Genomic DNA, 14359 nt, shown 5'->3' with positions numbered 1-14359 from the left:
AAAAGGAGTAAGCAGGCAATTCTGTCCAGCTATAGCTAATGGTAGTACTAGGTAACACTAATGCTAACATTTGAGAATTAAAGATTATGATAATGATCTGGGACAATGGCTCTTATTTTGTTAAAACTATAAAGGCAGTATGTTAATCAGCATAGCTGCCATCAGCCCTTATTGTGCAACCATAAGCCATCATGTGCAAGTCAGCAAAATGCTTTAGCAGCTGGAAAACTAGTCTAGACCTTTATCAAAAGATGATCAGAATTATAAAATCACAAAGACTTGTGCATCCATTTAATTAAAAATAATATGATCTTTACTACAGTATGTACTTCATCGCACTTCAGCAAAATCAAACCAACTCTATTCCGGCACTGTGTAAATAACTTTTCCATGGCAAAAACAACTATTCTGCTATCATAAATTTACATCAAATGATAAATGTTTTACTTAACAGACTTTATTCTAGACTGTGCCATAGAAACATCACACTTTTAAGGCTTTCAGAAACAGATTTGAGTCTGACTAGCTCTTTTGCCTCTTCCTCAAATCACTGAATTTAAGAAAAATGAAGTTGTAAGCCGCAAACTACACTAAACTATTTAAAAATTTAAAACTAGGGGAATTGGAACAATTCACAATTCAACAAGTTTTTCCATCTAAATACACTTATGTCCCAGGGAGGAAAACTGCTTTTGTTCCAAAAATAATTAGGGCAAAGACAAAAGGTCCAATGTTTTATCTATTGTTTTCTATCTCTGCTTTCTTCTTCTCCAACACTTCCAAAACATCTGAAGCTAATACTTGTTACATTTCTCTCTGGACCTCTTTTAATCTTGTGATTTATAGACTCTGGAGGTGAAAAAAAGGCCTCAAATATAATGAAGTGAAAGAAATAAAACTACCTAATAGTGTTCTAGTAGCAACCTTTTTGCAGGCTTTTTCAATAACATGCCAAATTCTGTGAAGTTCTCTAAGAGCCTTTTAGGATGAGGTGTGTTTCAACATACACTCCATTTTTAAGAGTGTAGTCACTGCTCACTGAAGCCAACCAGAGTTTTTCACCTGCCTTCAGCGGACTCTGGGCAGAGGTGTTCCAGTGTTACAAAGTTTGTCCTTTGTTCAAACTTAATTGCATGCACACAAACATCATAGGAATAGCTCTTGAAAAAGGCACAGCTGTTTCTCACTTCAAGCACTAAATCCAGGTGGATTATGTAACGACTTTTAGCAGTTGTGCTGATTATTCCAAGTTTGTACATAGCCAACTTTTTAAAAATGCCTAAAAAACCTGGGTGAATTAGGCCACCCCGGTTGGAAAATCTGACAAAAGACATAACTTTGTATAATTGTCGCCAATTTAGGCATGCTGCAAATTGCTGGACCCTCATAATAGACACTGCATCATTGCAGACTTTGCCAGGCAGGAAACAGGACTCACACATACACACACAGGGCTGTCTAAGAATATTGACCTGATCTACAGATTAAACTCAAGCAGAAAATTAACTAATTTTCTCTTCATCTAAGAGTCTGCTATTCTGACTCTCATTTCTTGTGGGCAAGAATGGAAACAATCATATGAATTTCAAAAGCCCAGTTTTAGGGCCCTATTTTGGAAAATTATTCTTTTATTAAATAAGTGATATTTTACAATACACTAGCTGACAATGAATCAAACTATAAAGATCTGTGTCACATTATTTAATATCTTATGTTTAACCAGTATGAAGTCAAACTTATATTGTTCCTTAGTGAATGATGGGTATGATTACTTAAATCAATACTTACAGTTTCATCACCTGGCTCAGAAAACAAAGTTCCATCATCAAAATATCACTGTGCAGTTCCTGGTAATATTAATTTCCTTTTTATTAGCATGGATAACACCACAAAAATATGCTGTTGGGTGTACAAGCATGATCCTGTAAAGAAATGTGCAACTACAGCTGATACCAATCGAAACTAAGGGAGCTCAGATGATTTCCAGCTCTTGGGATTTTATCATGAGTCATAGCTGGTGTTTTCCTTGAGTCATACATTTAGGAACCTCAGTGGTGGTGCCCAAAATTACATTTTACAATTTTGTTACTGTAGTGAGGGGCAAAGGAATCTGTGTTTTTACATATATGCATCCAGACATGAGGCATGCAGGTCACAGGCTAGATTACTGGGTATCAGGTTTTGCTGCACAGAGAGCAAGAGATTGTTACAAAAGTGCTTTTCATCTGTAAGTGATAATTTTGTAGTGACACTGCATGACATACATGAACTCCAACATGTCTTCTTTGTGGTGCACTTTCACTAATGAGAGAGGTCCCATTTTTTCCTTTCAGAGAAAAGCAAGTATTTATTTATTGGACAGCTTATGATAGCAATGGTATGACACTCCACCCAGAAATAAGCTGAAACAAATGAAAAAATTGCAGGCACATAGATGAAGCTAAATTTTCTGTTTGGTTTGTTTTTTTTTTTTTATCAACCAAATAAATTTAATGAATAGTGTCAGTAAGAAAACAACATTGGCTGGGCCTCTGTTGTTAAAAATTGTTACTCTGTTGTATGATTTCAAGACCATTAAAATGCTATTCAAGATGCAAGCAGTCACGTAAGAATTATCTAAATTGGAAGGGGAGAGGGAAAGCATGTAAGTGCTTGCAATATAAACATAATTACACATTTCACAATTCACCTCCTCTGAATATCCTCAAAACTGTTACCAAGTTTTTGCAAAGCAAGTGCCACAAACAAATTGCCTTTCAATGTTCACATAAACCTCTGTAAATCCTAACCATTGTCTGAAGCATACACCACTATTCTAGTAATGACCAAATCAGTTTAAGTCAGAAGAGGAACAAGAAAAAATGGTTCTCCTTGTCCTTATTTCCAACACTGGAAGTATTAAAATGTTCTTTCAGGTTGCAGTCAGCAGGAAGCAATTCTGCTTCAACAATGCATGAAGCAGGTGAACTAACAGATCCCTGTCACATAAAATTTTGATGATGTTGCGCATTTTAACTAACTTGTCATTTAATAAGGAAAACCAGGAAGACTACAAAGTAAACTCTTTCCCCAAGATAGATTCAAGCAAGCACAAATTTAAGGGTTCTTATGGAGCTAAATGCAGCAAGGGAAACACAAAATGGCGGATGAGCTTCTAGAGTATGCTGTTATTTGCTAAAAGAAGTTAAGATTGTGCTCTGGCTGCTGTTCTTACAAATACCCCCATCTGGCTTCAGCAAACAGGGCTGAAAAGCAATTTCCATGGCACCCACATCCTCAAAGCCAGACACTCATCACCTAAGTGTCAGCAAGCCCTTACACAAGTCTTCTCAAATTACAGCTTCCCACCAAGACCTGAAACTGGCTCCCTTTAGCATCTGTTAATCTAATTGGTTCCTATGAGCCAGGAACAATTAAACCTGTTGTTACAAGGAGCAACAGGGAAAGGGGATTTCACATATCCACAGCTGGGCTGTTAGCAGAACAAATGGACTGCATCTGACTCAATGGCTCTCACCAAAATCCAGTTATTAAGCTGTGAGAACAAGCCTTAAATGAAGCTGATGGCCTCAGCAACTGGGCTGAGCTCAAAGTGTTCATCAGCTGCTCCGTCAGAACAGTGATCATAAGGAGGGGGCAAAGGCTTCGGAATTTCTCTAGTCAGTAAATTTAACAATCTTAGAGGAATGTACAAGTATAATCATGGCAAATCAGTCATTCAAAGAGAAAACAGAATTTTTGTATGATACATTACAAAGTTGGCAATTTTTAGTTGGCCTGTATTAAGGAAAAAAACTGGAATCAAAGTCCCTGTTTAGATTAAAAATATTTTTACAAAGATGGTCGTAGTGCAACAGCTGACCAAATTCAGTTCTTTACCTATACAAAATACTTCAGTAGATTTAAACTAGAAGTAACTTTTTTTTTTTCCCCCAAAAGAAAAAGCTGAAAATGGAACAAAGTGATGCCTAGCTCAGTATCAGTCCCTGTCCCATTTCCACAGACACTTGTGGACATCTCGCACTCTCACAGAAGATTCTCACTTTCAGAAGAAATTCTCATACATCTAAGCAATGTGCCTAAGGGTCTGCAGAGCAGGAGCTGTAATACCTTCTGTACCATCAGCATCCAGCACAAGGAGAGGAACTAACACTTCATCATTAAGTTCTGTAGATCTCTAAGCCCGAACATCTCACAGCCTGGGAAAGCAAGTGAGCCCTGCAGCTTTTTTCCAGTGCACCAGATTAATGTTTCATACAGCTAATTTCTTGTCCTTTCTACATTGAAAATGACTTAATGAAACACTTCTTGAAGTATTTCTGCTCTGTGCCCTCTTTTATGCATTTTACCCCAGTATTATGCTACCTAAGCAGCTGGGCACAATGCTGTACTGAGGTAACACCTCCACAAGCCCTGGAAGTTACTCAGAAGCTCCTTCAATACTCTTAACAGATTACGTGCCTCATGCTTGGACACATGAGAGATTACTAGCTTCCATCTTAGGCTTTGGAAGGATCAAGAAGTGTTACTTACCTTATGGGAGCCAGGGGATTAATAGCTTTCAACTTTTTTGCTTCTTTAAGAATTCTCTAGCCACTGGCTTTTGTATTTACACTGTTTTGTTTGCTCTTCATCCCTTTCTTAATCTGCTCCTCTAACTTTCACCAACCTTTGTGAAATGCCACAAAGTCAACTTTTAAAACAGAAATGTTTCTAAAAGGTAAGTTGGGACTTTGGTACTCACAAGTGAATGAAGAAACTCTTCAGTTTTCCAGAGTGTCATTGAAGAAGGCCTATATATCTGAAATATCCTTCCCCCTCCCCCCAACCCCCTTCTGGATATTTCCTTAGACCATCACAATTACGGACACCTATTACCACATTCCATAACTTCAGCCAAGAAATCGGGAGTTAAATAATTCCTTTTCTCTGATGACTGCAAAACACTTCATCTTAATTAGACTTTATAATCATTCTGAATCAAACTCAAGTCAGCATTAGAAGATTGCTCATGGTATGAAGAGCTATTTGATGCCCCAACAGGTAAAATTATTTAAAGTGTGCCAATGTAACTATGTTTCTTTTAAGGTTATTCAAATACCTGGAAAAACCCAAGACTCCTGTCAGACTTTCTGTAGGTACAAAATTCTGAGCTATGTCTCCAGGCACATTTGAAAACAGCACTAAGGATCTGTTCACATCTTTGGGCTCAGAAATAGCTTTTAATTTATAGCTAGACCATCATCTCATGAAATGTCATTTCACAACATTTCAGGTTAATAAGGCTGATTGTCTCTAGTACCTTCAATGTTTTAAGAAGTTACACTATTTCCTCTCAGCTTTTATTTACTTATTTATCTCACTTTCATTTCTGCTCTGCTTAGACGGAACTCTTCCATAGTGCCGTCAAGATGGAACCCAAAGATCTTGATTCACCATGAACACCTTCTTCCCCACTGGTACAGCATACATATATGCAGCGGTTTATTAACAAGAGTGACAGGTGAGCAGCTACAAGCACAGCAGGGAAAGCAGACCACTGTGAGAATGTCACAGTACAAGACAGACACAAATGCAAACAACCTACATTCAAATCTAGAACATACAATCTTTCAGATTGTCAGAAAACATATTAAAAATTATGATTTTGCACTGCTAATCCTAATTTCCATCTCACTGTTGTTAGTTGAGTACCATCCTAAAATAGAAGTGATTAATTTTTGCAATCATTTCCTCAAATGTAGCACAAATTAAAGTCTGCTATTACTGTTCACTGAATTCCTTTAATAGGAAGGAACTGTATATACAGATGGGTGACTAAAAGAAGTAAAATTAAATGGGGTAAGGACTTCCCAAGCAAGAGTCATGCCATTTGGTCAATTTTCTTTAGGTTCACTTAGATACTGCATGTGTAGACTAAGCAGTATCCCCTCTATATTTCACAAGCAATCTTGTGAAAGGGTATGCTCGCAGTACCTCTGAGGTGGAGTCCCTCCAGCTGCCAAGAAAACAGTCATCAAAAAAATCTAGTAACAAAGAAAACCAGCTTGATAACCAGCCATCAGAAGATGGACTGGTGAGAATGCCAGGGAGGCAGACCTAGACAATGCTTTAACTGCATTAAATATAATGTTGTCTTTACATATGTGTATGCAAGAGTACTTTATTATCATACTCCTAACAGATCTGACAGTTTCAGGAAGGGATATGAACATTATCCAATTTCCAGAGAGAAATATGCTCAACACAATCTGCAAAACTAGTTGGATTTCAAGGGATGTTTTCAACCTCCCTAGTATAGAATTTCATTTTGTTCTTCTCAGCCTCAACTTTTCCAATAGACAAAAAAAAAAAAAAAAAAAAAAAAAATACCTGCAGTGAAAGCTTCTTCCCTTATTTAATAAAATCTACAAATCTTTAGAGACTATAAGCTTTTTTTATTTTCTACTGTATTAAATTTTACCCCCAAAGTATCTTTATGAAAATATTTATCTTCCTGTATTATTTGTCTATGAAGTGATTTAAAAATAATCCAGTAAAGGACAACTGCAACCTTCTAACAGCTAGACAAAACTTTTTGCTTTAGAGGGGAAAAAAAAAGAAAGCTATATAAAAAGTGCAAAATGAAAGAAAATAATCAGCCTATATTTGGTACAGCAATTTTTTTCAATTACAGCAATATCCAATTTTATCAGGAACAGTAACTATATTTCACCAGAATACCATTTTAATATTTCAGAACAATAAGATACTGATTTTAAAGACATTTTTCACGGGCATCTTGAAGCATTTTAGGAGATATGTATAGCAAAAGAAGATATTCACCTTTGGGTCAGATACATTACCTCACCTCCTCCCATCCATTCCTCCTGAAAGTCAATAATATTCTCTACCTGTTGTTTACCCTTTGTTCTAAGTCCTTCCACGTTACTTTTCGGGGAGCTTTGCTAGCTGCACTGAGAGAAGCACTGCCTTTATACAGAACTGCAGCAACATGATCAGACCACAGGACTCGAGTGTCAGGGATTCCTGACTACATATTTCAGTAGATGTCCTTGATTAAGTCTCATTTCTATTAATTCAAGAAATGAAAAAGGAACTATTTATTTCAAGCAGTTCAGTTCTATTTGGACAAAAAGTACTTTACTCCACCATTGAGCTCTGTGCATTGCTCTGCTTTCAGCATAAGGTAACCCTAATCACAGCCCAGGTAGAAAGCAGGTTTCAACAGTAATATTGGTTATTCCTGACAATCAGTCCTTCTCAATCTATAAAGATTTCTTCTTTCGCTGACAGCTTCTTTTTAAGAATATCTCTCTTCCGGGACTTTATAATGGCTCCTTTTCTAAGAAGTTATTTGCATGGACAGGGTAACACAGCCACTTATCTTCAGACACATCTAGAGCATGCAACTCACAGATCCTGCACTTTTGAAATAATTCAGTGAGTTGTAGTATGTGGTATAAAGACATGGGGGAAAAGAAAGGTAAAACACGTATTTAGCACATCTGAAAATAAGCTCAAGATCTTTTTAGTTCCAGCAGTTGCCTATAACGGAAAAAATGAACATTGACTGTTGCCAGAAAAGTGGGCAGTAAGAAATAACAGATGTGAAATTTCAGCAACATCATTGGCTAGGTCAGTTTTACAGATAGCTTCAGAGCCAGGGTCCCTGTTGGGCTGCAGCGTTCTCAGAGGCACGCTTGCTTTTTGAGCTGAACTGTTCCCCTTGCTTAGCTGCACTTACTCAGCAACCTCAACCATGAATGCGATCGACAGGAAATACTCATGTCCTTGCAAGCATGTGTGGGCTGTGTTAAAAGCTCCTCAATTAAAGTTAGTCACTACATTTTCCAAAATCATTTTAACATTTCATTTCTCTCTTCCTCTGTCCCGCTCATCGCTCTTGACTTCATGGTCACTTAGGGAGAGTGAGGAAGAAAAGACAGGTCCTTCAACACAAGATCCTATTACATGAGGCTCACAAAGAAAGTAAGATCAAAGAAACCAATTTAATCTGGTGTATACGTTTTTAAGAGAAAGGGCAGTGGGTGAAAAATGCCCTTCAAAGAGTCAACTCCAATTACAGAAGTCATTTTCAAAGAAGAATTAAGTTTCTTGACAGAGTTGAAAGAGGAAATTATGAATATAAGGTCTTTAGAATATATAACATCAAGAGTAACTTCTGTCAGCTCAATTTGCAAGATTAAGTGTACTTCAATTAAAATTAAAATTAACTAAAATCAAAGTTATACTTAGGCATCAGAAATATGCCTTGAAATTGTAATGTGGATCACAAAGACTACTGCTACTTCAGAAAAACCAACTATAAAGTTTTATTAGAAAAAAATACTTCCAGTGAAGAACATGTAACAGCAGCAACTAGGACTAGTAGAACTGAAGTTAGACTGTCACATCCATTGCCAGCCATTCTTCTGCTACATTCAAAATCTAGTTGTAAAATGCAGCTCTTAATAAGCCTAGGTTTTCATGCTACGTCTCATCTGGTGTATTTATTACCTGTTGCTGAAAGAAACAGTACTACTCTCCCCACTTACTTCCAGCTGCTTATTCACTCTTTGTCCCTTGTGTTACATCTAGTAATTTCTGAGCCACAGGACAAGCTGGGCTAGTGTAGTTATCTGATGTAGTTTTCTTTCCCAGGCAGATATTTTTTTTTTTTAAATTGAATCAGCTGCTTACCTTGAACTCACCTTGGGGCTAGGGGCTGATGCAAGAGGGGGAAAGAACAGGCTGAAGTGGTACAGCCCCTTTTGGCATCAGCCTGCAGTTGCGCAAAACCAGATGCAACACTAAACCACGCATTGAATAGTATTACTAGCTTTCTTCTTGCAGAATGAATATTCCAGTGTCTTAGAGGGAGCCCGTGAGAGTTAATGTCACAGCATGAGAGAAACTCTGCAAGTAAGGTAAGTCATACTTATAGCAACTGGAGGACTCCACAGGCAACAAAGCACAGTGAGATGAACTGAGGCACAATATCTGGACAAAAGGCCTTGTAATCTAAACAGACAAAAAGAAATTAACTTTCCTAATATCACTGAGCAGGTTAATAAGAGAGGTTGAAGTCAAATGCAAGAGTCGGCAGAGGCAGATCTATCCGCTGCGCCACACTCCCTCCTGTAGCTGCAACTGCTATTTAGTTACTGCTTGCAACACGGCATCTCCATGTCAAGAACTGCACTAGATTCCAGAAATAACAAAATTAAAATTAGCCATTGTATTTGTTGCTCCATAAGCAAATTATCAGTCCCCTCAATTTCACCAATTTTTCTGTTTCGGGCTTAAGATATGACAGGGCTTCATCAGAAACCTAGAACATAATTCCTGAAGTCACAAAGCACTGTCATAAGGCAGACAAAGTCCAGCACCTAGATAAAATGACAGCTAAAACACCTTGAGCAAACCACAACAGCTTTCCTTTCTCTGCAGCTTATCATGACATGAGGAAAGACTTTCAGTAAGACACTCTGCTTGCTTTCCTTCACTTTGGTTTCTCCCAGTTGTTCCCAAGGACAGAAGCACAACCCTCACCCTCCAGTGCCAACTGGGACCCTATGCAAGAAAGCTAGGTAAGTACTATTACATGAAGAGGAACTGGACTAGCTGGACAAAACATTTATTTTCATGTAACACTGAAGAATATTTGGCACATCAGCTGGCAGGTTCTAGAGTAGCTGGGATGCCAAAAGTCCATGGTCCAAGAACTGATCTCGCTGTCAACCATCACAGTCTCCAGGCTAACATTCCCCAACCACATTAACACCTGCTGCCTTCCAGAGATGTCCAACACCAATATATAGAGCAGCATCCGACCTTGGCTGAGGCATCTCATTGGAAAGTGGATCACTGTCACCTATGATGTGAGGGTCCAGGAAGGAGTCAGCACTCCTGCACTAAGCAGTTGATTCCTAATTAATATCATTTTAATTTTGTATCTAATAACTTGTGCTTTGATGCCTAATACAATTTTGGAGTCTATCTTTCATGTTTATTAGAAAAGGCATTATAAGCCTGTATCCAACTCATATTGCAACAAAAGGAGCATACATACAAGTCAGGAAGCATGTAAATGCTCTTACAATTAAATTGAAACCTTAGGGAGAAAAAGAAGAGGAAAGAGTAATTAAAATACCAAAGATTTCAATAAGAGCTTATCAGAAGGTAATTTTATCCTTTAAATGTTTATCTCAGTTGTTTATTTCTTGCTTCCAGTTACAGTTTTATTATTTTATTGCAACTAAAGTGAAGATTTTTATGGAATTAATTGCTCCCCTATTTTCAAATGTTTTCCCAAGACAACTTAAGCAATGCCTACGAAGAAAACTCAGACAACTAGGCCTTCGCTGTGCTCATTAGCACATCTGGAGATAAACTGTATTATTTACATATTTTGTTATGAAGGGAAAGTTATAATTTAAAATTTCTTTCAACATATGAGATTCGTGCAGAACTAATCTTATTAACTGTGCAATTTTACCACCACCACTGCACTTAACCCTCTACATTGGCTTCCCACCTACTGCTGCTGACAGTTGCTCATAATTTTTTAAGTTAGCTTCACATTCTTAAAGCGTGTGCTAGTGTTTTTATTATGTTGCTAAGCATTATAAGGCTCCCTCTTAACTGGTTTGAGGCACATTACTATAAAATAGCTCATACTATTTGTAACACTACCCAAGGTGCAATTTCAAATTAACAAGAAGTAGCTTTAATTCTTAACTAGCAGCTCCTTAAAGAGCATCAAACTTGAAAGAATTAATACCTATATTCATTGTTAGATAAAGATATATAACCCCTCTACGATGTACTATAACAGAGCACCAGGCAGTACACAGTTCAGTTGTCAGTCCTGGCAATCGCTGTGACAGTTTGGCCTGGTATGTCACCAATCTGTAATACGAGCAAGGTTCCAGTTTAGCAAAAGCTGGTGCTTCAGCTTTTTCTCTGTGCAACAAAATTCTTAAACACCTCCTTAGTTTCTAAACAAATAGCATTTTAACTGTATTTCAATAGCCCATATGCTTATCTTTGCATTCTCTGGTGAACCATGGCCTCTCACCAGAACAGCCACCATATTAATAATAAAATAACAAGCATAAGCACTCTGTAAAGAAGGAAATTACTTCAGTTTGAAGTCATGCAATTACATGTCAGTAAAAAACCAGAAGTTGTTTCATATGAATTATTAAGTTGTTTATAAGACTACTTTTAACACACCTGAGTCACCAACAAGCAGCAGTCATAAGCAAGTTTTAGAGTTACTTTTAAAAACACCGAGTATATTTTATTTAAATTTCCATTAAATGATAGGTATGTTCAGCTTGACAAAAGGACAGTTTTTATTTTCAGCATGTTTAGGACAAGTGACTTCTGAACACGAAACATACGTTATTACCAGATCCCACATGTGAAGAGGCACAGACTAGAACTGTCCATTGTACACTCATAAAGAAACTTTACTACAGTTTCCGCTTTTTGTGGGATCACATAATATATGCACTAGAGCAGTACCTGTTGGGTTAACACATCTGTTTCAATGTAGTAGCACACTTGTGTGTTGTGGAACACTTAACTTATGGAAGGCATGAATAAATGTGTCACACTGGCACACAGGTAAATTTAGGCACATAAATCCATATACACGTAGGTATCTCAGCAAGGACACAACTAGTTGATGAGGTTCTATGTCGTCTGAATTCCTTCTTGCACAGTTCTTCACAATTCTGAAATTTAACCTGGCTCCTATTAAGTCTACACTTAAGGGCAAGGACAAAACATGGATTTTTCTATGAAACCTGAACATTGTTTGAGTCTTTCTGGTATCCACCATGACCAAAAATATCCTAGATAATTGAACGCAGTCAACCTGAGCAAGGACCTGTAACATTTATTCTAGAGTACTAAATTACCGAATACCAATAGCAGAAAATGAACCACTTATTTTTGAGGACTCTGAATGCTTATGCCAGTTTTGGCTGGGACAGAGCTTATTTTCTTCATAGCAGCTAGAATGGGGCTACGTTTTAGATTTGTGCTGAAAACAAGTGTCGATAATACAGAGATAAATGTTTTAGTTATTGCTCAGTAGTGCTTATACAGAGTCAAAGCCTTTTCTATTTCTCACACCACCCAACCAGCAAGTAGGTTGGAGGTGCACAAGAAGTTGGGAGGGGACACAGCCAGGACAGCTGACCCCAACTCTGACCAAAGGGATATCACGTACCATGTGACATCATGTTCAGCACATAAAGCTAGGGGAAGAAGAAGGAAGGGGGGGATGTTCAGAGTTACAGCATTTGTCCTCTCAAGTAATTATTATACATGATGGAGTCCTGCTTTCCTGGAAATGGCTGAACACCTGCATGCTGATGGGAAGTAGTGAATTAATTCCTTGTTTTGCTTTGCTTGTGTGTGCAGCTTTTGCTTTACCTATTAAATTGTCTTTATCTCAATCCACAAGTTTTCTCACCTTTACTCTTTTGATTCTCTCCCCCATCCCACTGGGGGCAATGTGTGGGTGGCTGTGGAGTGCTTAGGTGCTGGCTAGGGTTAAATCACAACAATGTGCTGGCAAACATTTACAGAAGTAGGAAAGTACAAGTTCCATTCTTACTAAGCAGGAGGAATAAGGTGGATGGAAAGTGCAAAGGAACCGTAAATTCATTCCACTTGTGCACTGACAACACCACGAATATAGCAGTTTGGTCCTCAGAATTGTCAGAAAGTGGACAACAGGGGCACGGGGGTAGATAAACAGAAGGTAAAAAGGAACTATCCAAAATTAACTGACAAATTCACTTAAAATTCACTTATTTGCTTCTCCTGGAAAAATACAAGCAGAAATAGAAAGGACATCATAAATATAGTACTACATTAACGTAAATCAATTACAAACTGATATATTCCTTCAAAACTTTAACTAAATGGTATTTTTAGAAATTAAGTGGTATACAAACAATTTTCAGAGGTCATTAAAGCAAAAAAGAGGACAAAACAAGGCAAGAGTTTTTCACTGTATTGCATGTGTTGCTTTGTCACTGAGTCAACAGCACATGCAACCAAATGCACGGGTGCTAAAAACTTGTATTTACTGCCAACAGCACTGAAATCAAACAAGATCCCATAAATCCAAAAATATTTCACATAAACTTGCTCTGCTATGGAAACCAGAGAAATATTAAATTAAGTCAAATAACCATATCTTGGCCAGAAAACACTATTGCTTTTTGAAAGTAGTATTATTAAGACTATTATTATTACTAACACTACTATTAAGTACAATTAACAGCTGGTGAGTTTATCTCTGCATTTGTAAGGCTCTCTTTGCCAGCCTGCACCTACAGCCAAAGAAGTGCAAATAATACATTTACAAACATATTGCTAAACAAAACTGACTTTAAAAAGTATTTGAAATTTTTAAAGTTATTCCTTAGATGGTTCCTACATTCTTCTCTAGTCACAACAGGTACATAATTGGCACATAGGATGCAATCAGCAATGGGCAGGGTGTAGGGGATCAAAATGATCTGTCTTTACGAAGGACAACGTAGCTTGCAGAGGCGGAGTTAAGAACCACAGACATAAGCTTGGGGGTTTAAAGAAAGCCAAAATTCAGTTTACAGTAATTTATGACCTTACCTTAGATTTCCATGTATTCTAGAATGAGATCTGATTTTATAATTGCTTAATATATACGCTGGCATGATTCCAAGAAGTCTAGATTCAGGCATCATTCATTTAATACAATGGATCACGGTGTATATTACTGCTTCAAAAAGTATAGACTGAACTATTCTACTTGAAGTACTTCAGGTTCAGTATTTTCTAACTCAAGGTGGTGGTGGGGAGGAGGTTTCACTTATCAACAGCAGTCACTGAGACTACCTGCTCTTTGCCTTCTTAAAATCTCTGCTTAAAAAAGGCAGATGAATGCTCTGAACAGGAACCTAGCACTCAGAAGAAAATATTCAAAAGGCATAACCAACTGCACATTGTTCATGTCCCAAACAGCAGTCAAACTTCAGAATCAGAGAGCATGTGAAAATATCAGATAATATAATCTGAATTTCATTTACTCACCACTGTTCCAAGTCCTTAGGTCTTGGTCAACCACTTCAAATGCTTTAGCAATATCTAGAGAAATAATTGACATAAAATGTAAGAAAGGTACAGAGCCAAAAACATTAAAACAATATTTATTATTAGTATTGGTGGCTGGAATGGTACAACTCCACTTGCAAGAGATTATATGCACATGGGTAACATTTCACTACCAGGACACTTCTGTTTTATTAGAAATGCAGCATTCTACACATCCTTCCAACCACTAAGAAGA

General features: G+C 37.5%; 1 protein-coding gene across 1 annotated transcript in view; it reads right to left on the bottom strand.

Moving 5' to 3' along the window:
- LHFPL2 (LHFPL tetraspan subfamily member 2) overlaps positions 1-14148 on the bottom strand; it is a 59320-nt gene extending 45172 nt beyond the window's left edge. Inside the window, exon 1 of the mRNA XM_010129829.2 lies at positions 14104-14148. The gene's annotated coding sequence lies outside the window, so the exon portion shown is untranslated. The remainder of the gene's footprint in view (positions 1-14103) is intronic.
- Positions 14149-14359: the final 211 nt, after the last annotated feature.

This window comes from Chlamydotis macqueenii, chromosome Z (genome assembly GCF_036417535.1).
Source record: "Chlamydotis macqueenii isolate bChlMac1 chromosome Z, bChlMac1.mat, whole genome shotgun sequence".
NCBI classification, from domain to species: domain Eukaryota; kingdom Metazoa; phylum Chordata; class Aves; order Otidiformes; family Otididae; genus Chlamydotis; species Chlamydotis macqueenii.
The sequence above is the reverse complement of the archived record's forward strand: the minus strand, read 5'-3'. Positions and strand labels throughout refer to the sequence as shown.